General features: G+C 41.4%; 1 protein-coding gene across 1 annotated transcript in view; it reads left to right on the top strand.

The window, feature by feature from the left end:
- Positions 1–12,579: 12,579 nt before the first annotated feature.
- The window catches only part of LOC122549584 (potassium voltage-gated channel subfamily G member 2-like), a 62,803-nt gene continuing 54,469 nt past the window's right edge, over positions 12,580–20,913 (top strand). Inside the window, exon 1 of the mRNA XM_043689419.1 lies at positions 12,580–12,653. The gene's annotated coding sequence lies outside the window, so the exon portion shown is untranslated. The remainder of the gene's footprint in view (positions 12,654–20,913) is intronic.

The following is a 20,913-nucleotide window of genomic DNA, read 5'->3' as shown; positions in this document are numbered from 1 at the left end:
TGGAGTGCTGAGTCCAGGTGGCATGTTTTTTAAAGGTTTGTGCAGTCTGGATGGGCTGAGTGGTCTCTTAATGCACTGTAGGGATTCTATAATTCTGTCTTATAGGCATAAATGACTGGACTTTAGAATCGAGGGAACAATATACAAGTTTGCTAATGACAACATTAGCTGTGCCATATTAAAAGTTATGGTGTGAAAAGCTGCAGGATGGCAGAGGTAGGCTTGCTGGTGACTGTCACAAATGCATTTCAACGCAGAAAGTATGAACCAATACATATTCAAAGGCAGTCAATCTGGAATGGTAATGGAGTATAGAAGCAGTTTTTGCACCATGCGCTGTAATTCTTAATTCAGACCTCGCATTCCATTGTTATCTCCTCCTGGGTAATACTGTCTAATTTTTTCAGGATAGGCCTTCAATAAAGTCTTCAGTTAACAAGGACTTTTTGAAAAACTTTCTCTCCAATTTGCATTATATTCATTTAAAGATTAGAATCAGACCCAAAGCAACATCACTGTAGATGGAATTACCACTTCCAACCAGTCAAGCTCACCTGTTTAATTATCTACTTCTTCATTTAAATTCACATCCGGAGGGAAATATATTCATTGTCTGATCTAATAAATTGTATTCAAGTATTATCGTTCAAGACTGATCTAAATTTCCTGATGGTGAATTGATAAATAAAATTGTTACTCGAAATCCCATTGGCATAAACATTAAACTCTCCCAATTAACTTTACCAGTGGTCAAAAACTAGGTCTATAATATAGAGGTAAAACTTGAAATCTAAAATGTAGAAGTAAGGTTTATATTTTTGCCAATGGGACTTATAGTAATAATCATGTAAGTGAGCTGAGCAGAAGCACGGACAGATAGAGAATAAAAAAAGACATTTGCTTCCTATGAGATCTTAATTGTATATAGCTGTAAATAAAGAATTTAAAGAAAACCTCACTACATCCTATGTCCATGTTCAAAGTAAGTAATCTAGTTCTGCCACAATTCATATAATAATATGACAATGGTCCCTAAACATATAACTTTTTTAAAAATTTGGTGATGGTGCATCACATGACTAGGCCAGCCCATTTACTGCCCATCCTGAATTGCCCTTGAGAATGCAGTGGTGAGCCATTTTCTTGAATGATCCCACCCTAGTCCATGCAATGTAGACACAACCACAGTGTTGTTAAGAAGGGAGTTCCAGGATTTTGACCCAGCAGTAATAAAGGAACGACGAGATAGTTCCGAGTCAGGATGGTGTGTGGCTTGGAGGGGAACTTGCTGATGGTGGTGTTCCACTACATTTGTTGCCCTTGTCTTTCTTGGTTGTAGAGGTTGAGGGTTTGGAAAGTGCTGTCAATGGAATCTTGGTGAGATGATGCAGTTCATCTTGTAGATTATACACATTGCTGCCTTTGTACATCGGTGGTAAAGGACATGAAAATTGAAGGTTGTTGATGGGTTACCAATAAGTGGGTTGTTTTGTCTTGAATAGTGTTGACATTCTTGAATGTTGATGGAGCTGCAGTCTATCAGGCAAACAAGGGTATTCCAATACATTGTTCCCTATAGATGGTGGATAGGCTTTAGGAAGTAGGCATGTTAGTTACTTGCTGCAGAGTTTCCAGCCTCTAACCTGCTCTTGTAGCCAGAGTATTCATGTGGCCTGTGTAGTTCAGTTTCTGGTCAATGGTAACCTCAAGAATGTTGATAGTGGGGGAATTCATTGATGGTAATACAATTAAATTCCAAATGGAAATTGTTAGAGTCTCTCTTCTTGGCAATATTTATTGGTTCACAGTTATATGACACAAATATTACCTGTCACAATTAATCAAGCCTAAATTTGTTCACACCTTGCTACACATGCATAAGGGCTACCTCAGTGTCTGGAAACGTGTCATAAGTGATGCATCAGCAAACATCACCACTTTTGTCCTTATGTTGGAGGGAAAGCCATTGATGAAGCACCTGATCCAGGACACTAAACTCAGGAACTCCTTGGATTGAAATAATTAATCCTCAACAATACCAACCATCTTCTTTGTGTTGGCAAGATTCCAAGCAAAACAGAGTTCTTCTTTGGTGGTAATCAGCAGGATATTTCTTTGCCCATGCTTGATCTGATGCCATAAGAACTTATGAGGACTCTTAAGGGCAACTCCCTTCCAACTGTATCTCGCTATGCAGCTATTTCTGCTGGATCTTTCCTGCTAATGGGACAGGATGTTCGCAAAGCTGTTGGTCTTGATACCTGGGACGTGGTCTTTAAGGTTAGTATGACAACAGGTAGTTCTCAGATAACACGAGAACTGGCAGCACGATTTGCTTATTACATCACTCATCACTCTGTTCACAATATCACGATTCCAGCTTCATTCTGTGTATGCGCTAATGTCCGTGCTAAAGTCCCCATGCCATTCTGCGCATGCGCAAATGTCAGCTGCTGACAGAGCAGCTTTCTGTGAGAGAAACTGTACATAGAGCAGCTTTTTGAGAGCGATACATTGAGCAGTTTCCAGGGAAAGGTACATTACTCCTAGATTATGGCTCTTTTTTGATAAAAAAATGGAGGGACATAGTGACAAGAATATTAGCAAGAAGCATCCTGTTGATAAAAATGCAGGTGGTGAACCCAAAAGAAAGGCTATAACACTGGAAGAGAAGCTAGATGTTATAAAACATTTTGAGCGTAAGGAGAGAATATGTGATATTGCTCACTAAACAGTGTGGGATCATGTTCAAATAACGACTGAAATTAGTGAGTGACAAAATAGCCTCCTTCATTCAGCAATCATAGCACAAATTTGAGGCAGCAATAGAATCCCAAAATACGTTCTTACATGAGCCCGCTTACACACAGTTCTTACATATCTTATAATTCTATTACTATGGTGTTACATTGTTTTATCTACGGTACACAAAGATTTGAAAGGCTTCTGTCCTGAGAGACAGAGGGTGGGTTAAAATGTGCTAAATGCTGACTGCTACTTCTGATAGGATTAAGAGGGTCTGTCTGGTCTGCTTGCATAATTAAGAGGTGTTAGTCCTTTTGTCTTTTAAATTAGTAAATGTTAGTGAAAATACTAGACCTATATGCTCTAAATAAGTTAAAAATTGTACCTATACTTAATAAAAGAATACAGGATATTAAACTGATTATCACAGCTGGATTGTGAGATTTGTTTATTATTTGCTGGTATGAGTTTCATTCATTCATGCAATTTCATGGAAGCGCTGTTTTGTCAGTGAGTTTCTTAAAGTGATAATGGCCCAGATAAAAGGTATTTAACAGGTACTTAATCTATTCAGGTCCAGGAAATGCTTGGTAAGGTCTGATAAATATTATAATATTTCATGGAGACTTGATGGGGATGGTATTGTTCTGTATGCTACACTTATTCAGAGGTAAACACTGCTTGTAGCAATTGCTTGTTAAGGTGGGAAAATGTAGTAATGGGTTTTGAAAAGGTTGTTTTGATTAGAAAGGGTTGTTTTAAATTTGGATAGTAAAATATACTACAGAACTGCGGTTTTATGAATGAATGAATGAAACCATGTTATAGTAAATAACAGGTTAGTAAAGGATTATGAATGAATGAACAGAAACCTGGATTAATGAATATAGCAAGCTGGTGAGTAAATTAATAAAGATAACCTACAACAAAATATCTAATAACACAATATCTCACAACAGAAATGAGGAAGTCTACCTTATGCACCATGATGACTCTCTGTCCCTGCATTAACAATATTTTTAAAATGTACTATGTTAAATTTACTTTTGTTTTGTTGATAAATATGATTTACAGAGGAACTTCGATTATTGGAAGGACACAGGCTGGTGGTATTTTGTTCGGTTAATCGAATTCTGGATAATCAAATGCCGGATAACATAGTCGAGAATCGGGACCTTGTGATCTTGCTGGATAATCGAATGCTGGATAATCGAGGTTCCTCGATATATCTTGATTCAGGCTGTGCTATTTTTTGCATTAGATTTTTGGGGATATTTGAGCAATTGTGAGTGATATTATTTGCTAGACTGCCCCTAACCCCACTGTTCCCATAGGCCCCATTGTTTATGTTATGTGATTTTCTATTAAGCAAAGTTTCGCTGAATGCAACTATGGCATTATAGGAAAACTAATTGGTATGTCAGATTGTCATTTGATTAGTCTATAAGACAGTCCTTCTGAATTTGGTTAAAAGAATCACACAACACCAGGTTATTTTTTATTCGATTCCCTACAGTGTAGAAACAGGCCCTTTGGCCAACAAGTCCGCACTGATCCTCTGAAGAGTAACCCACCCAGATCCATTTCCCTCTGACTAATACGCCCAACACTATGGGCAATTTAGCATGACCAATTCACCTAACCTGCACTTCTTTGGATTGTGGGAGGAAACCCACACAGACACAGGGAGAATGCACAAACTCCACACAGACAGTTGCCTGAAGCTGGAATTGAACCGGGGTCCCTGGCACTGTGCTAGCCACTGAGTCACCATTATAGTCCAACAGGTTTATTTGGAAGGTAAAAACAATGACTGCAGATGCTGGAAACCAGATTCTGGATCAGTGGCGCTGGAAGAGCACAGCAATTCAGGCAGCATCCGAGGACAGGCTTTTGCCCGAGGTTTATTTGGAAGCACCAGCTTTTGAACCTGTTGGACCGCTAACTTCTGACTTTGATATAAGTCCCCAGATGTTAATAAAGAGATGTTTGCAAGGTCAACAAAGCTGGGCTTGCCTTTGTCATTTACACTGCTGCATAATCAATTTGGTTTTATTCCTTTTAGGCTTTAGAGTGGATACAATTAAGAGGCTTGCTCAGTCATTTCAGAGAGCATTTAAAATTCAACCACATTGAACTGGGTATGGAGTTACATTGAGGCTAGACCAGGTATGGACAGCATACATCCTTCCCAAAAGAACATAAGTGAATCAGAGGAGTTTTTACAAGTGACATTATTTTGAGCCACCATTACTAAAATTATTTTTTAATTCCAGAGTTATTAGTTGAATATAATAAATTAAAATAAAATAAATTGAACTTAACTTTCAGTAGCTGCCTCAGATGTGAAAGATCATCCCTAGAGCATGTGCTCTGTATTATTAGTTCATCAAAATTGCCACTGCCCTGCTGGCACCCTCTATTATTTTATGATTATTTCTAACAAGCAACACTACTGTACTTCAGAATAGTGTCCATGCAGCCTCAGGCAAGTAATGCACATGCTGATATGTTGACTTCTACATGCAATAATCACTGCTGCACACAGACCTCAGATGTCCACACAGCAGAAAAAGAAAATAGAGAAAACATTGCTTCAAAACTATTTTTCTGTGTCTTCCTTAATAAAACTTTCATTCTTGTTTTCAAAGCCTCCATGTTGTCACTTATCCTTATCTCTATAATTTCCTTCAACCCAACAAATCTCTGAGAAATTGGCACTCTTTCTTTTCCTGCCTCTTATACATCTTCAGTTTTAAATAAATTATCATTGAAGGCTAAACTATCAATTGTCTTTACCTTAAGTTCTGGTTTACCTTCCCTACACCTCATTGTCTCTCTAATTATGTTTCCTCGTTAAGGCACTCCTTATTGCCTTTCTCTTATACCAAGCCTTTGGTTATCTAATCTAATATCTCATTATATTTTTGTGTTGCCTTTAAGTACCTTTGAACATTTTATAATGTTAAAGGGGCTATGTAAATTGCTCTTTTTATTGTGTGCAAAATGCTTGAAGGACTGATGAAGAGGAGATACATTTTAATTCTTTGGCTTTAAATTGTGCTGTGCCCATTCAGCCACTTCACAGTTGGAGATTATGTTGAGACCCCAGATCCACAAAATGGTTCTGAGGGAGACAGGCCTGTATGAAATGCAACTTGTGTCAGCACCATTTAGTTCCCTTTACAAAAAGTGTTAGGTCCTAGTGGTTAAACATGACTGCCTCTTCTGACCCATCCTCACACTAGTGGGCACCTCAAAGCCAGCCATAGTGGCTTAGTCTTCTGCTTAGTCTTCTTGTTCTGATGAAGGTTAATATGGACTATTAAATTTTAGCTTCCAATATCTAACCCTATTGCAGGTGAGACTTTCTCTGGAATAAAATGATTTTAAAAGATCGAAGATAGCAGCTAGAACCATCAGACCACAGTTTGCCGCAAGTCCAGGGGACTAAATGGAATAAACAAAACTATTTGTACTAAAATGACCATTTAATCTAAAGACTTTGAAGCCAGTTGACAGAATTAGCATTAAAAGTTTACAACTCCAGTTTTAATTCACACTTGTATGATAATTTCACATGCCAGGAAACAAAACACTCACCTGCCAGTTAGTCATCTTGGAAAGACAATGACATCAGACTTGGAAATGTTCAAGTAAACCATATTTCAGCAGCTGTTTTTGAGCAGCAGAACAAGAGGAAAGAAAATATGAATCTGTGGCAACAAGTGCTATAACTCACTCTCCCTGTCTCTTTTAAGCCTACTTGCGGAGCGTTTCAGAGAACACCTCTGGGACACCCGGACCAACCAACCCAACCACCCTGTGGCTCAACACTTCAACTCCCCCTCCCACTCCACCAAGAATATGCAAGTCTTTGGACTCCCACCTATCGCATTTCCAACGCCCCTCCCCCAAGTCCCTCCTCCCTACCTTTTATCTTAGCCTGCTGGACACACTTTCCTCATTCCTGAAGAAGGGCTTATGCCCGAAATGTCGATTCTCCTGTTCCCTGGATGCTGCCTGACCTGCTGCGCTGTTCCAGCAACACATTTTCAGCTCTTTTAAGACAACACCCAGTGAAACAGCAAATCTTGGAAATAACCAAAAGAACACAAAAATGCCTACACAATCTTTGTCGCTGCTGAAAACATCAGTCACAATGAAACAACTGTGGTCTCACATTAAAAACCAAACTCTTCAAGGATGCTATGGACCATTAAACTGCATAATCTTTATTCTTCTTGTCTGTACCACACACTCTATCATTTTTTCTAAACAGAAACAGAAATTGCTGGAAAAACTCAGCAGATCTGGCAGCATCTGTGGAGGTAAAGCAGAATTAATGTTTCAGTTCCAATGACCCTTCTTTCGAACAATTCAGTTCTGTTCAGAAGAAGGGTCACTGGACCTGAAAGGTTAACTTTCCGCAGATACCTATTGAGTCTTTCCAGCAATTTGTGTTGATGTTTCTGATTTCCAGCATCCGCAGTTTTTTTGATTTTCTATCTTTCTTAAAACATATTAACTGTGTGTATGTTTTTTGACATTGCATTTTTTTTTGTTGAGGTTAGTAGATAATAGAATTCTTCTTTCTTCCACACAAGAAAATCTTGGTAGTTACCTTCTTCATTTGGATGTAGTTAGCTTTTTTTTTGCCATGTAGTGTAGATGCTAAAAAAGAATAAAATTGTTTGTTGCTACAATCTGAGAAGGGGTTGAAAAGAGAGGAACTGAATTCCCACTCTCACCTGATCAGAACACTATTATTTAAATTATGGAACCTGATCCTCGTGAATCCATCAGATTCAGCAGGAGAGGTTTCTTATTGTTTCCTCTCTCCCTCCCTCAATCTCATTCCATAAGGTACTGTACAAAATATAACAGCCAGTCTAAGTATGTTTTACGAAACAATTAGAGTTGATTGACACTAAAAGTTTTGCCAGTTACTTTCACTTGTAATTGAAGAATCATTGTGACGATATGAATGATGCATGATGTCAGTATTTTTTCAAGTGATATGTTAGTCTGGTCTAGCACTGAACGTTTATCTGTTAATATGACATTTTTTTAAATAGTGTGTTATTAGTGCTGACTGGTGTTATCAGTCAGAAGGATTTTTGTGCTATTATATACAAAGTCAATCTGTTTGAATCCTGAAGAGTTAATCTTTTGCGAAATTTTGGTTTAGTCTGAAGGGTTGTTGCGTAGTCATTACTTATGAGAAATCTGTGCTTGTATGAAGGATTAGTTAGGACTATATGCTATGTTACAACGATGTTTACTTGGAAAGCACCCTTTGCATGTGTTTTGGGAAGCACTAAAGATATCTCAGAACACTTAAAACTAAAATGGAAACTGAGCAGAAATAAACTCAATAATGTAAACTTGCTTTCAGAGGCTTTTCACAGTCTCAAAGCCTTTTAGATTGAATGAAGTGCTTTTTGAAGTGTAGTCATTGTTGTAATATACGAAACTTGATCAGCAATTTGTGCACAGCAGGTTCTACATGTGGTTGATGGAAAACTATTAGTCAGGACATTGGGGAAAACCTGCCTGCTCTTTTCCAAGATAGCACCAATGAAATGTGAAAGCCTAGGTTTAACATCACATCTGAAAGGTGGCATATCTGACTGTGCAGAACTCTCTTTGTCAAAGAGAGTAGTACTGGAAAAGCTCAGGCGGTCAGGCAGCATTCAAGGAGCAGGAGAGTCGACGTTTTGAGCATAAGTCCTTCATCAGGAACTGTCTTTGTGCCGCACTGAAGCATCTGCCTATAATATGTTCTCAAGTTTCTGACATGGGAACAGAATCCACAGCCTTAGATTCATCAGCAGAAGTGTTTTAGTACAACCAAGGCGGATATCTGGAAAAGTGAAATTTGAATAAAAGAAGGTCAGTATCATGGGCAAAGCAACATTTTGAGAGTTAGAGGAGAGGAAAGATATCAAGACAAGATGTTTTTAATAATGATCAGCTTTAAGAGTGAAGGGAATGGGAAATTGAACTGTAATCTAAAATTAGAAGAATGGGAAAAGCTAGTTTGAACGTCCATTAGAAAATAGTAGGAATGAGACACTTAAAAACAAAATTGGCCTGTAATTAATTTCAATTATTATTCAATTAAGGCACTGACTCCCACTCCCAGTTCCCAATCCATGCTCTTTGATGTGCTGGGCAGGATTTGAGTCTCCTGAAAATGTGTTGCAAACTCCATCCTCAGAAGCAGAAGTCAGGCTGTCAAGTCAGGTAGTTCTTCAGTCAGATACATTCCCCGATCGTCCATTGTGCTTGTGTTTGAATTGAACATCAACATAGAACCGAGTTGGTCAAGAACACTAAGCTGGCAGCAGAAGAACCTGGCTCCAATTACTTCCAACTGGCAATAACACATGAGAACGACACAGTGCAGACAATGGATAGCCATTGCTAGTGATAGTACTCACTGATAATGTCATTGTGAGGCAACCAAACATGTATTACTGGTCATCTTCCATATTGCAGGATGTGTGACAAGTGGTAAACATGAGATATTAGAATGCGTATTTGTTTTAAAATTTCTAGGGCTGGATGCTTTACAAGAATGGTTGTTGGGAAAGGTGGGCTCCCTCTGCAACCACTCCCCGCCCCCCCCCTCCACCCCGACTGAGGCTGAGTGTGGATGCAATGCAGTCAATATTTCCACAAAGTGTCACCAAGGACCAGACAGTAGGTGTTCTGAGCTTGAGGTTCTGATGCTGCAATTTGTCTCTGAGGTGCCTTGTAATACACCCGACCACATCGAGTGTACCTCAGAATCCTTGTATGTTGGCCTCTGTACAACTGGAGCAGACAGAAAGAGGATGTAATGGATGCTGGTGAAATAGGAGAGTTGAGAATGACTATATGTTCATTGAACAGGAGGAAATTCAGCATTAAACAGTGCTGCTGCATTGAGCAGCATAAGTCAAATAGGATTCAATTGACACCCAATTCCAACAGAAGCCAGTCGGGTGAAATCATCGTTTATTGACTGTAAACGTGTTACTGTTCAAACTGCAGGTAACACTGTTTATTCTGGAAATGTGTTGCTGGAAAAGCGCAGCAGGTCAGGCAGCATCCAGGGAACAGGAGAATCGACGTTTCGGGCATAAGCCCTTCTTCAGGAATGGGGAAAGTTTGTCCAGCAGGCTAAGATAAAAGGTAGGGAGGAGGGACTTGGGAGAGGGGCGTCGGAAATGTGATAGGTGGAAAGAGGTCAAGGTGAGGGTGATAGGTCAGACTGGGGTGGGGGCGGAGAGGTCGGGAAGAAGATCTCAGGTTAGGAAGGCGGTGCTGAATTTGATGGATTTGACTGAGACAGGGTGGGGGGAGGGGAAATGAGGAGGGGAAATGAGAATAAACACTGTTTATTCTCCCAAGCAAAAGCAGATTTTAAAAAAAAATTTGCCATCAGTCAATAAAGGTTCACACATTTGACTGCTTGAAATTTTGATGCTCCCACAATGAACAATGATAGGGAGCTAGGGAAAGCATAGAACTCCTTCAGACAGGGTTTGAACATGGTGTGGAGCTAAGGATGAATAGCCTCTATAGTTTGGACCCCTACTTGCGGAACACTTCAGAGAACATCTCCAGGACACATGCATGAAGCAAATCCATCACCCCGTGGCTGAACACTTTAACTCCCCCTTCCAGTGCCCCAAGGACATGCAGGTCCTGGGCCTCCTTCATCACCAAACTCTTACCACCCACCGCCTGGAGGAAGAACATCTCATCTTCTGCTTTGGCACTCTCCAACCACGTGGGATCAATGTGGATTTCACCAGTTTCCTCAATTCCCCTGCCCCCATCTTATTCCACATTCAACCTTCCAACTTGGCACTGACCTCTTGACTTGTCCTGCCTGCCCATCTTCCTTCCCATCTATCTGCTGCACCCTCCTCTCTGACCTATCACCTTCACCCCCACCTTCAGCTACCTATTGCAGCTACCTTCTGACCAGCCCCACCCCCTCCCATTTATCTCTCAACCCCCTGGCCCACAAAGCCTCATTCCTCATGCAGGGCTTATGCCCGAAACATTGATTCTCCTGCTCCTCGAATGCTGCCTGACCAGCTGTGCTTTTCCAGCACCACACTCTCGACTCTGACCTCCAGTATCTGCAGTCCTCATTTTCTCCTAGTTTCATTTAGCAGCTACTGTTACTATGACAGTTGATCTGACAGGTGATGATGTAGAGAGGCAAAACACTTATGAATGTAATATTCTGTTTGTATCAATGTGGCACCTACCTGCCCTCAGATGCTTTTCTTTTTCATTTTCCTTCCACTAGCAATAATCTGAAGAGCTACTCATGGCTGCCAGTATTTGACCTGGTGAATGGTTGGTCTTTAAATATGGCACCAGTGGTGGTAATCCCAGAAGATCCCAACAGCAATGTCACTGGTGAGTACACAATCACATGGGGCATACTTAATGAGGTGAGGGTGAGATAATTCATTAGAGCTGATGGAGGGCAACATTCCAGGGAATTTCCCAAAACTGACACTTAGTTTTTGGTAAAATTCAACCCTCACTGTCAGAAAGGATCATCCTTAGATTAATTGTAATGAGTGCCAGAGATGACATGGTTTTCCAAACTTTCTGCTCTTAGCCCCAGTGGTTGACATCATTGATAAGGACATTGTTGAAGTTCTCATGCTCTTCCAGCCTGATTCAGTTCTTCTTCCTGGGCTTTGTTCTCCACCCAGCTTATTCTATGATCATTCTTCAGCATCTCCTTGCAAAGTTGTTCATTTTCTTTTTCTGCCCCTTCCAATGCTTCCCACTCATTACTGGCCAGATGTGGCACATTCTCCTTTCAAGGCTCATGATACTTTTTCTTAGAACAAAGACTGAGACTGCCGGAGAAACTGAGGAGGTCTTCTTCTGAGGTTCGGAAGAAGTTCCTCTCTCCACAGATGCTGTAGGACCTGTTGAGTTCCTCTGGCTCTCTCTGTTTGTTTCAGATTTGCAGCATCCAATACTTTTCTTAGAATGTAGCTTAATTTTGGTTTGTCCAATCCATGTTTAGGACTCCGGTCCTGCATTTGCCATTGGATGTCACTGTGCTTCCAAAATATGAATTGGTCAGTCTGTCCCAACTTGCTTCAATTTACCGCAATGTTATGTCCTGGAATGATCTCTTTCTTTATAAATGTCTTAGTGCATTGTCTTCCTGCAGTTGAACGTAAGCCCACATCCCAGCACCTTCTTTTATGACTGTATGGATACATTTTGCAAGTTTGCCTCATTTCGTGTCATGGCCGGAGTGGGATACTATTGATGGCTCGCCCACCCACCTTTGACTCCTCTGAGTACACACTCACTGACCAGGGAGTAACAGTCTGGAGAGAGCGCAAGCCATTCAAATGTTCTTCTGCACATTTCCAGTCATCTAGCTTTTTAAAAATTGTGTAATGGTCGCTCCCTGATCCCAGTCAATATTCCCGACGAATTGAAGATATTTCCTGTCGGTATCCTGTCTTCCAGCACATTTCACTGATAGAACCTTTGAAAGTGTTCAACAGAGTCACCTCGGAAGGACCAATTAAATCAAAAAAATAGTAGAAGCTGGCTTAGTCCCTGAGAGGGAAGGGAGCGTGTTGATAGATCGAGGTGAGGGAGGTGGATGAGGGGGATCATTAACCCTAGCACAGATCAGTTGGGCTGAATGGCCGATTTCTGTGCTGTGAAATACTATTTTTGTAACAGTCTCGTACACACGCATCCGGGCAAATGGAGCGCAAAGTGCCCGTCAGTCTCAGAGCCAAGTATAAAAGCGGTGGCTGATTGAACATGTGGAGGCGCCACATTATCTCCTCAACATCACCGCGGCCGCGGCTCCAGAGGAGCGACCCTGAAGAGTTTTTATGGAGAAGCAACAGGTAAGGCGTGAGAGGTCTCAGGGAGCTGGTTCCAGAGCAGGCAGAGGGGCAAGTCCCAGAAAGCGGACAGTCGCCTGAGGTCAGGGCTAACTAAACCGTGGGGGCGGCGTACACAAGTCTGTCTGGACATGCAGAATGAAGCATGGAATCCGCTTCAGAATTGGAGCTGCCACCAGCGAGGAAATCTCCAACGGCTTTCAATGACTGGTGCCTGTGCTATTGGGATTCAGGGAATTCACCTGCACCATGTATAAAATAGGTGGAGTTGAAAGGGTTGTCTTAACAGCAGTCAGTTTTTTGCTCATATATTTGCTCCGGCTTGATCTGCCTGTATGACTTTTTCTCTCTTTTTTTCTGGGCTGTGTAGAAGTTGTGAAAAAGGGTTATTTCCCCCTGATCACTCACCCTGCGGGAGTAAGTGTACATCCTCCACATTGGAACTCAGGGTCGAATTTATTATGTAAGGCTCGGACTGTCTTATATAAGGCGAGTGGAAAGAAGTCAGGGGTAGCGTTCATCTGAGGGAGGTGAGAGTGAGCTGTACGCGCTGAACACTCCTGAGCAGGGACACTTATCGACCGCTTTTCCCAAGTAAATGATGAATATCAGTACAACCTAATCAGTAGTGGGTTCATCTTGTTCAGTAATGTTTGACTCTTTTTTCAAAGAATCAGGAGCAAGCGTCCATTCTTAGTGAAGGTTCGTAACAATAGCTCGAGAGTGTTTCTGAGGACTCAATTAATTTCTTCCACAGTTACATATTTTTGTGTATAACGGGCTCTAGTTAAATGTTTTGCTGGGGGGGGGGGGAGGTGGTATTGTCTTTGTGCTTGCATGCAACCTGTGGAGTTGGCGTTGAAGATTTTTCTTGTGTATTGGAGAGTGGGAGTAAGGAATCTTCATTAACCATGTATATTCTGGGGACGGACTGTCTGTGGTTTTATACTAGTCTTTGTGTGCAGGCGCGCTGTCTGAAGCAATGTGTTTCAGGGACTCTTGGTTTGATGGTGTTCTGTTTGTGTATTGCGGGCTCTTTATGGTTTAATGTTTTTGTGTCGTGTGGGTTCTGTTGTCTGTTGTATTGGATTTTTTTTTAACGTCTTTGTGTAATTTGTGTTCTGTTTCTGCTTTGCTGATTTACGTGGTTAGAGGGGCGGCGGCTGTGATTTTCTGATATATTGGTGAAATGGGTTCTGTTGGTGAGATTTTCATCCCATGTTGGGGGTTGTATCTTTGTGTATTTTGCGGTTTAATTATGCGCTTGTGTCTTGGAAATGATGTGGCTGTTCAGAAAAGGCTGTGCTCACGTTTCAGTCAGACCCCTAACAACATCCATGGTTTCTTTCCAATACTAGTACCCTAAGAAAAAAAAGTATTCATATGTTCCATTCAGTGTTTCACTAAATCTGAACTGTAGTTGTTAGGAATCGGTGGTCCCTATTTGACTTGCATAGATTCAATGGAAAGAGATACTTAATAAATTTTTGACTGTCAGTTTGCCTATTGCAGAGAAGTTAATTTTAAAATGTTTCTTGTCAGAACTGATAAACATCGCATCTTCACGCATTCTTGAATGAAATCTATTGTGTTTGCATTCCACTTTCAAAGGTTTGTCATTAGCTGTAAAGATCATTGGATTGTCCTGAGATCATGAAAAGTCATGTACTATGAAATCCATTGTGACTCAGTTCTACACAATTCTCATCGTGGGCAGCTTTCATTGATACCTTGCCAGTTTGATTATTTTTCTCTTTCTCTCTGGATATTTTCATTTCTTTCTTGCAGTGTACTGCAATTGTGTGGCAAACAACTGCAATGGAAAATATCAGATTTAGGCAGCTTGTCAAACCTGTGAGCTGGTAAATGCTGGTTGATCAGTGAAGTTATGGCTCCAAGGTCTGTCTAATGAGAGAAAAGTGGACAAGATCTTCCTATATTTAGTCTCTGATTATATTTCACCTGGAACTCTTCTCATTATACATTTCTGAAGTGCTCAATGTCTTTCAGGGATGAGGGACATCCGTCAATGTAGAGAGAGAGAGATACTGGAGAAACTGGAATTGTTCTACTTAGAACAAAGGAGGTAAGAAAAGGCTGAAGAGAAGAGAAGGCACAGGCCTTCCAGATACTGGTAAGGGTAGAAACTGCTCATTGGATTGCCATGTAAGATTGCAGCACCTTTCACAAGAGGCCAGCAGCATGCATGTTAAATTTGTGCCAGCTCTTTGACAGAATTGTGCAAACCTGCATCCCAACTTTTTCGCTATAGCCTCACAAATTAGTCATCTTCAAATCCATTGCAAATATCCTGCGGAAGTTCCCAAAGAACTTCATTCCATTGCTCTTTGAGGTATTATTCTTGATCTTAAAAACTGTTGGTATGAAAAATCCTTATCTCCCCTCTAGTTCATTTGCCAATTGTTTTTGAACTATGACTTTTATTTACTGACTCAACTACAAGTGGAAACAATTTGTGCCTATTTGCTGTTTCAAAACCTCACACTTTCCAAGGACTTAATGAGGTATTTTCTTCACTTTCTCTGTTCTAAGGAGAACAATGTCAGCTTCTCCAATGTCTCAAAAGAACGGAAGCCTTGATCTTATTCTAGTAATCCTTCTCTAACCCCTCTCCAATGCTCTGACACCCTTCTTAAAAAGATAGTGCCCAGGCTTGGTCACAATTCTGAAGCATAATCCACAAGGCTAAGGCCCAGTCAGAGATTTGTAAAAACAACAGTCCCTGTGATAGCCTCTTGTTCTAGTGTCGTATTTACAAAGTTTCCCATTTGTTTTCATACCCACCTCACCATCTTGCCCTGCCACCAGCAAGTACTGTATAAGTGAAGACATTCATGTCCCTTTGCTAATGCAAGTGCTCACATAGTAACATTTAAATTACGCTGCCATCGCAAAGTGCACCTTAGTACTTCTCATCACTGAAAGACACTGGCTGTGCCCAGGTTACTAATCACAATCAACTCTCTAGTTGCATGTCCTGCTAAATCTGCTGCTGCTTTGCTCACATTTTTACTACAATGGCGTGTTTTGTATCAGCCACAAACTTTGGAATTGTAGGTTTTGCGCATAACACCAGATCATGGATATACAGAAAAACTATGGTCTCAATACCACCCCCTAGGGGACATTACGGTAAACTTCTCTCCAGTCAGCAAAATACTGGTTCATCACGATTCTCTGCCTTCTATCCCTCAAGTAAATTGCCTACTCACGGTAGCACCAGCCATTTAATTCCACTCTAAAAGAGAAAAATAATCACTCTAAAAGATCAGAGTGTTTTTGTGATAGACTCGCAATGCTGAACATTGGGCCAATGGCATGTACATTTATTTATGAAGTAAGGAAATACACGTTCGACAGTGTGTGTTTTACTCTCACTGTAACCAAATTTGTAAACAATCCTAGAGTTTTCATTGCACCCCCACCTCCAACGGCACAGCTCTGACAAGACTTTGTCCAAGGAGAAAGTGAGGACTGCAGATGCTGGAGATCAGAGCTGAAAATGTGTTGCTGGAAAAGCGCAGCAGGTCAGGCAGCATCCAAGGAGCAGGAGAATCGACGTTTCGGGCATGAGCCCTTCATCAGGAAGACTTTGTCCAAAAGCACATTTTTTTTTATCACTAATTCACAAAAGTTTTCAAAGAAAATTAAACTCAATCCTTAAAACAAAATGTCTTCACGATTTTTTCTACCGAACTATTCTCAGTCGTATTCAGGTAATTAGGCATGGATCATCCCAAAGAGAGGGTAACACTGCCCGTGAGAGACAAGTTAAAAATCACCCAATAACCAGGTTATAAGCCAACAGGTTTATTTGGCAGTACAAGCTTTCGGAGCACTGCTCCTTCATCAGGTAGGTAGTGGGGCAGGATCATAGGGCACAGAATTGATAGTAAAAGATCAGAGTGTCATACACTTTGATGCGACGTATTGAACAGACCTAAATTGCTGTTAAGTATTTAATAACTTAGAATGGGGACGCAGGTTTCGATTCATTAATATGTAAAGAGACTGAGAGTCGCGGGTCACTTGTTAATTCCCCACCAAAAGTGTCTTAGATAAAGAGTGTCACCACGACATGGTTTCCAGAGCAGTATTTTACAGGAGACCCGTCTCTAGACTAAACATGCAACCGTTTGAGTCAACATTATCATCAGGAAGTTACGTTACACATTAGAGGCACTTAACGAAAATACTCACGAATATGGGAATGACCTCCCGTGGGTAGCAATGCCCGGTTAATGCACAAGAGCTTTGCAGAAAGCCCATTAACACGAGAACGCAAAGCAATTTGAAGAGATCTGAGTGATAGCATGTAGACAAGCATGATCGTTATAAATGGAGCCGTTCTTGATGATAATGCTTAATTACTTTGGCACTTAGGCTTTGTAATTGTAGCAGCACTATTACAGACAGGGCCAGGAGACAGGATAGAGCGAGGTGATAGTCCAAAGTTGATTTTCAGCGCGAAAGAAGCTCTCGGCTTCCTTCGCATTTGTTAATGTTAACGCTGTCGTGAATTTTCCTGTCAATCACAAAACTACATGAGGATCCGCATTTCTCACTTTTTTTTCCTGACCCACATAGAAATGCCAGTATTTTGGTATCTACTATCACCCCACCGCACTTGAGTTTTGCAAATGAGATACTAATAAGCTTTTGCCGATGTGGCTTCGAGCTGTTGGGGGAAAAATAAGCAGGAGATTAACCAGAGAATAATCACTTTGTGAATAAAAAGGAGCTGACGTGAGATAATTCAGAGACCTTCATCAATTTATTTCGTTGCGTTTGCAGCCAAATGAGCTGGACTCCCTCCATCCTTGGGTGACCCATATCCTAGCCCGGGGTGAGTGAGGTGGCGGTGATTGTGCGAGGCAAAGATGCAGCAAATGGCTCGAGATTAGGGAATCCCCCCGAGGGGAAAGATGGGATTTTTCGTTGCCCTGGGTTGAAAGGGCAGAGTTTCCTGTAACGTCTCATCATTTAGCCAGGCCAGTTTCGAGGCAACCCGTAATAAAGTCGATGGTTTAGCTGCAAATAGCAGAGACCATCAGCACCATCAACTTAACGAGGGTTGAGGCATTGGGCATGTTTCTGTTTGCCTTCTGTAAACGGCGAGGATAAATCATGCCAAGTAGAACACGACTTTATTGTGTGCATTGCAAGTACTGAGCGAGATCCTGCGCCAAATCTGTCATCCGTGTGTCTGCCGGTGATTTATTTGGAACACTTTGACCTTGATCGGCATCTGTTTGAACTTGCTTCGTCAGTTCGGCTGCTAACTTTGCACTTGCTACATTTGATGTTATTACACCCTGGAGAAGGAAGCACATCTGACTATTGACCCGATTGTATTAATATTCATCATCTCCTTGCGTTAAACATGAGGTGCTCACTCTCATCTCCCCCGGGCTGAAAGGGATTGATCGAATTTCCCTGTGAACCCCCACACCGTGGCCTAGAGCCCATTGGAATTGTGGCAGCACCTCCTGCGATGGGCTCAAACCACAGATTTTCCTGTTCTGTGCACACTCGAGGGCTCAGCTGGCTCCAGCTCCCATACCCAAGGACCTGTCTGAGTCAGTACTTTGCTGAAGAAAGCTTTTCCCTGGACTGGGTCCGTCTGATCTCCCAAGTAAAACTGATTAGCAACACCCAAGGACTGGAAACACAATCCATGAGTGAAAGGGTGGGCGCCCTCCATGAGGGAAAAAAGAACATATTACATTGGGAAGGTAGACGGGAGAGGGAAAAAGAAATGGCTGGGATTCAAAGATCGCTGCAAACAAAGAGAGGGAAATATTAAACAAGCCATGAGGAGAAAGATGAATACATCTCTGTTCAAAAGGATGAACAGTTACATTATGAATACATTTAATCTAGGAGTGCACTGTTAAATAGGAACAAAACTCAGCATGTCTCTATACAGCAGAGAAGAAAGCAGAAGCACAAATGGAAATCAAGAGTTCAAATGGATAATTTTCATAAATGAAACAGCTATTCGGTGTTCTGAAGAAGGGTCACTGGGCCTGAAATGTTAAATCTGCTTTCGCTGCTGCCAGACCTACTGAGCTTTTCCAGCAATTTCTGTTTTTACAGCTAATTAATGTAACGATCTGTATTCCCATTATTGTAACAGCTTTAATGTTGCCTGTTTTATTTCTTCATGCTCCCTGAGCTGCTGCAATAGCAGGGGTGCCCGGAGTCTCAACGCAACAGTCTTAGGGAAAGGATCTTTACCGAATTGTGTATCTTTAACGACTCCTGACTGTTTCTTTCCTCTTGTTACATTCAGTGCGTGGTCGGATGATATGGCACAGTGATAATGTCCTACCTGTGGGCTCGAAGGTCCAGGTTTAAGCCCCACCAGCCCCAGCCACAGAAAGAGGAGTCGGTCTCTCAGCCGATCTAACCTGCCCTGCCATTAAATAGATCATTATTGATGGAACACTTCACAGCCTTTTACCCACCATCTCCCTATAACTCTTTACTCCACTTAATAAGATATCTATCAATCTTTACATTAAACATAGATTGAGCTTCCACGCTTCTTTGGGTTAGAAAATTCCAAAGGTCCACAACTGAGGAATTAGTAATTCTCTTCATCTTATATCTAAGTGACATCCACCATTTTCAAAAAAAGGTGACTTCCGGCCCTCCACTTTATAAACATTATCGGAAATAGGAATACTAGCACACTTACTATTGCCCAATCATGCATGGAAAGCACCGGAGGGAACTTTATCCTGCAGAACTCCAATATTTCTGTTTAGGGATACTTCAATCATAGAGTTAGAAAGATGTACAGCACAGAAATAGACCCTTCAGTCCAACTCATCCATGCTGACCCAGTATCCTCCATAGACCTAGTCCTATTTGCCAGCACTTGGCCTATATCCCTCTAAACCCTTCCTATTCCTAAACCCATCCAGATGCCTTTTACATGTTGTCATTGTACCCACCTCCACCATTTCTTCTGGGATTTCATTCCATACACACACCACCCTCTGTGTGAAACAGTTGTTCCTTATTTTTCCCCTCTCATCTTAAACCCATGCCCTCTACCTTTGGACTCCCTTACCCTGGGAAAAAAGATCTTGGCTATTCACCTTACCCATGCCCTTCATGATTTATAAACCTCTATAAGGTCCCCCCCATAGCTTCTGATGCTCCAGGGAAAATAGCCTCAGCCTGTTCAGCAACTCCATATAGCTCAAACCTTTCAACTGACAATATCCTCATAAACCTTTTATGCACCCTTTCAAGTTTAACAACACCTTTCTTATAGCAGGGAGTCCAGAATTGAATGCAGTATTCCAAAATTGGCCTAACCAAAGTTCTGTACAGTCGCAACATGACATCCCAACTCTTATACTCAATGCTCTGCCCAATGGCAAGTACCTGTATACCAAATGGTTTCTTCACCACCCTGTCTACCTGCAAAACCACAATCAAGGAACTATGAACCTGCACCCCAAGGTTTATTTATTCAACAACACTCCCAGGATTCTACCATTATGTGTTTAAATCTTGTCCTGATTTGTCTTACCAAAATGCAAACCCTCACATTTATATAAATTAAACTCCATCTGTCACTTCGCATCCCAGCTGATCAAAGTTCCATTGCATCATGAGATAACCTTCACCAGGCAAAAGTGAGGACTGCAGATGCTGAAACAAGAGCTTAGATTAGAGTGGTGCTGGAAAAGCACAGCAGGTCAGGCAGCATCTGAGGAGCAGGAAAATCAATGTTTCATACAAAAGCCCTTCATCAGGAATCAGATAACCTTCACTGTCCACTACACCATCAATTTTGGTGTTATCTGCAAATGTACTAACTATTCCTCCGATATTTATATCCAAATCATTTCTATTAATGACAAAAAGCAGTGGACCCAACAAAGATCCTTGTGGTACACCACTGGTCACAGGCTTCCAGTCTGAAAAACAACCCATTCCTGATGAAGGGCTTATGCCTGAAACGTTGATTCTCCTGCTCCTCGGATGCTGCCTGACCTACTGTGCTTTTCCAGTACCACACTCTCAACTCTGATCTCCAGCATCTGCAGTCCTCACTTTCTCCTCCCTGAAAAACAACCCTCCACCACTACCCCCTGTCTCCTACCTTCAAGCAAATTTTGCATCCAAATGGCTAGTTCTCCCTGGATTCCATGTGAGGTAAACTTACTAACCAGTCTACCATGCAAAACCTTGTTGAGAATCTTGCTGAAGTCTTTGTGGA

This window comes from Chiloscyllium plagiosum, chromosome 4, assembly GCF_004010195.1.
Source record: "Chiloscyllium plagiosum isolate BGI_BamShark_2017 chromosome 4, ASM401019v2, whole genome shotgun sequence".
Lineage (NCBI taxonomy): Eukaryota > Metazoa > Chordata > Chondrichthyes > Orectolobiformes > Hemiscylliidae > Chiloscyllium > Chiloscyllium plagiosum.
This window is presented reverse-complemented; position numbering and strand designations above follow the sequence as displayed.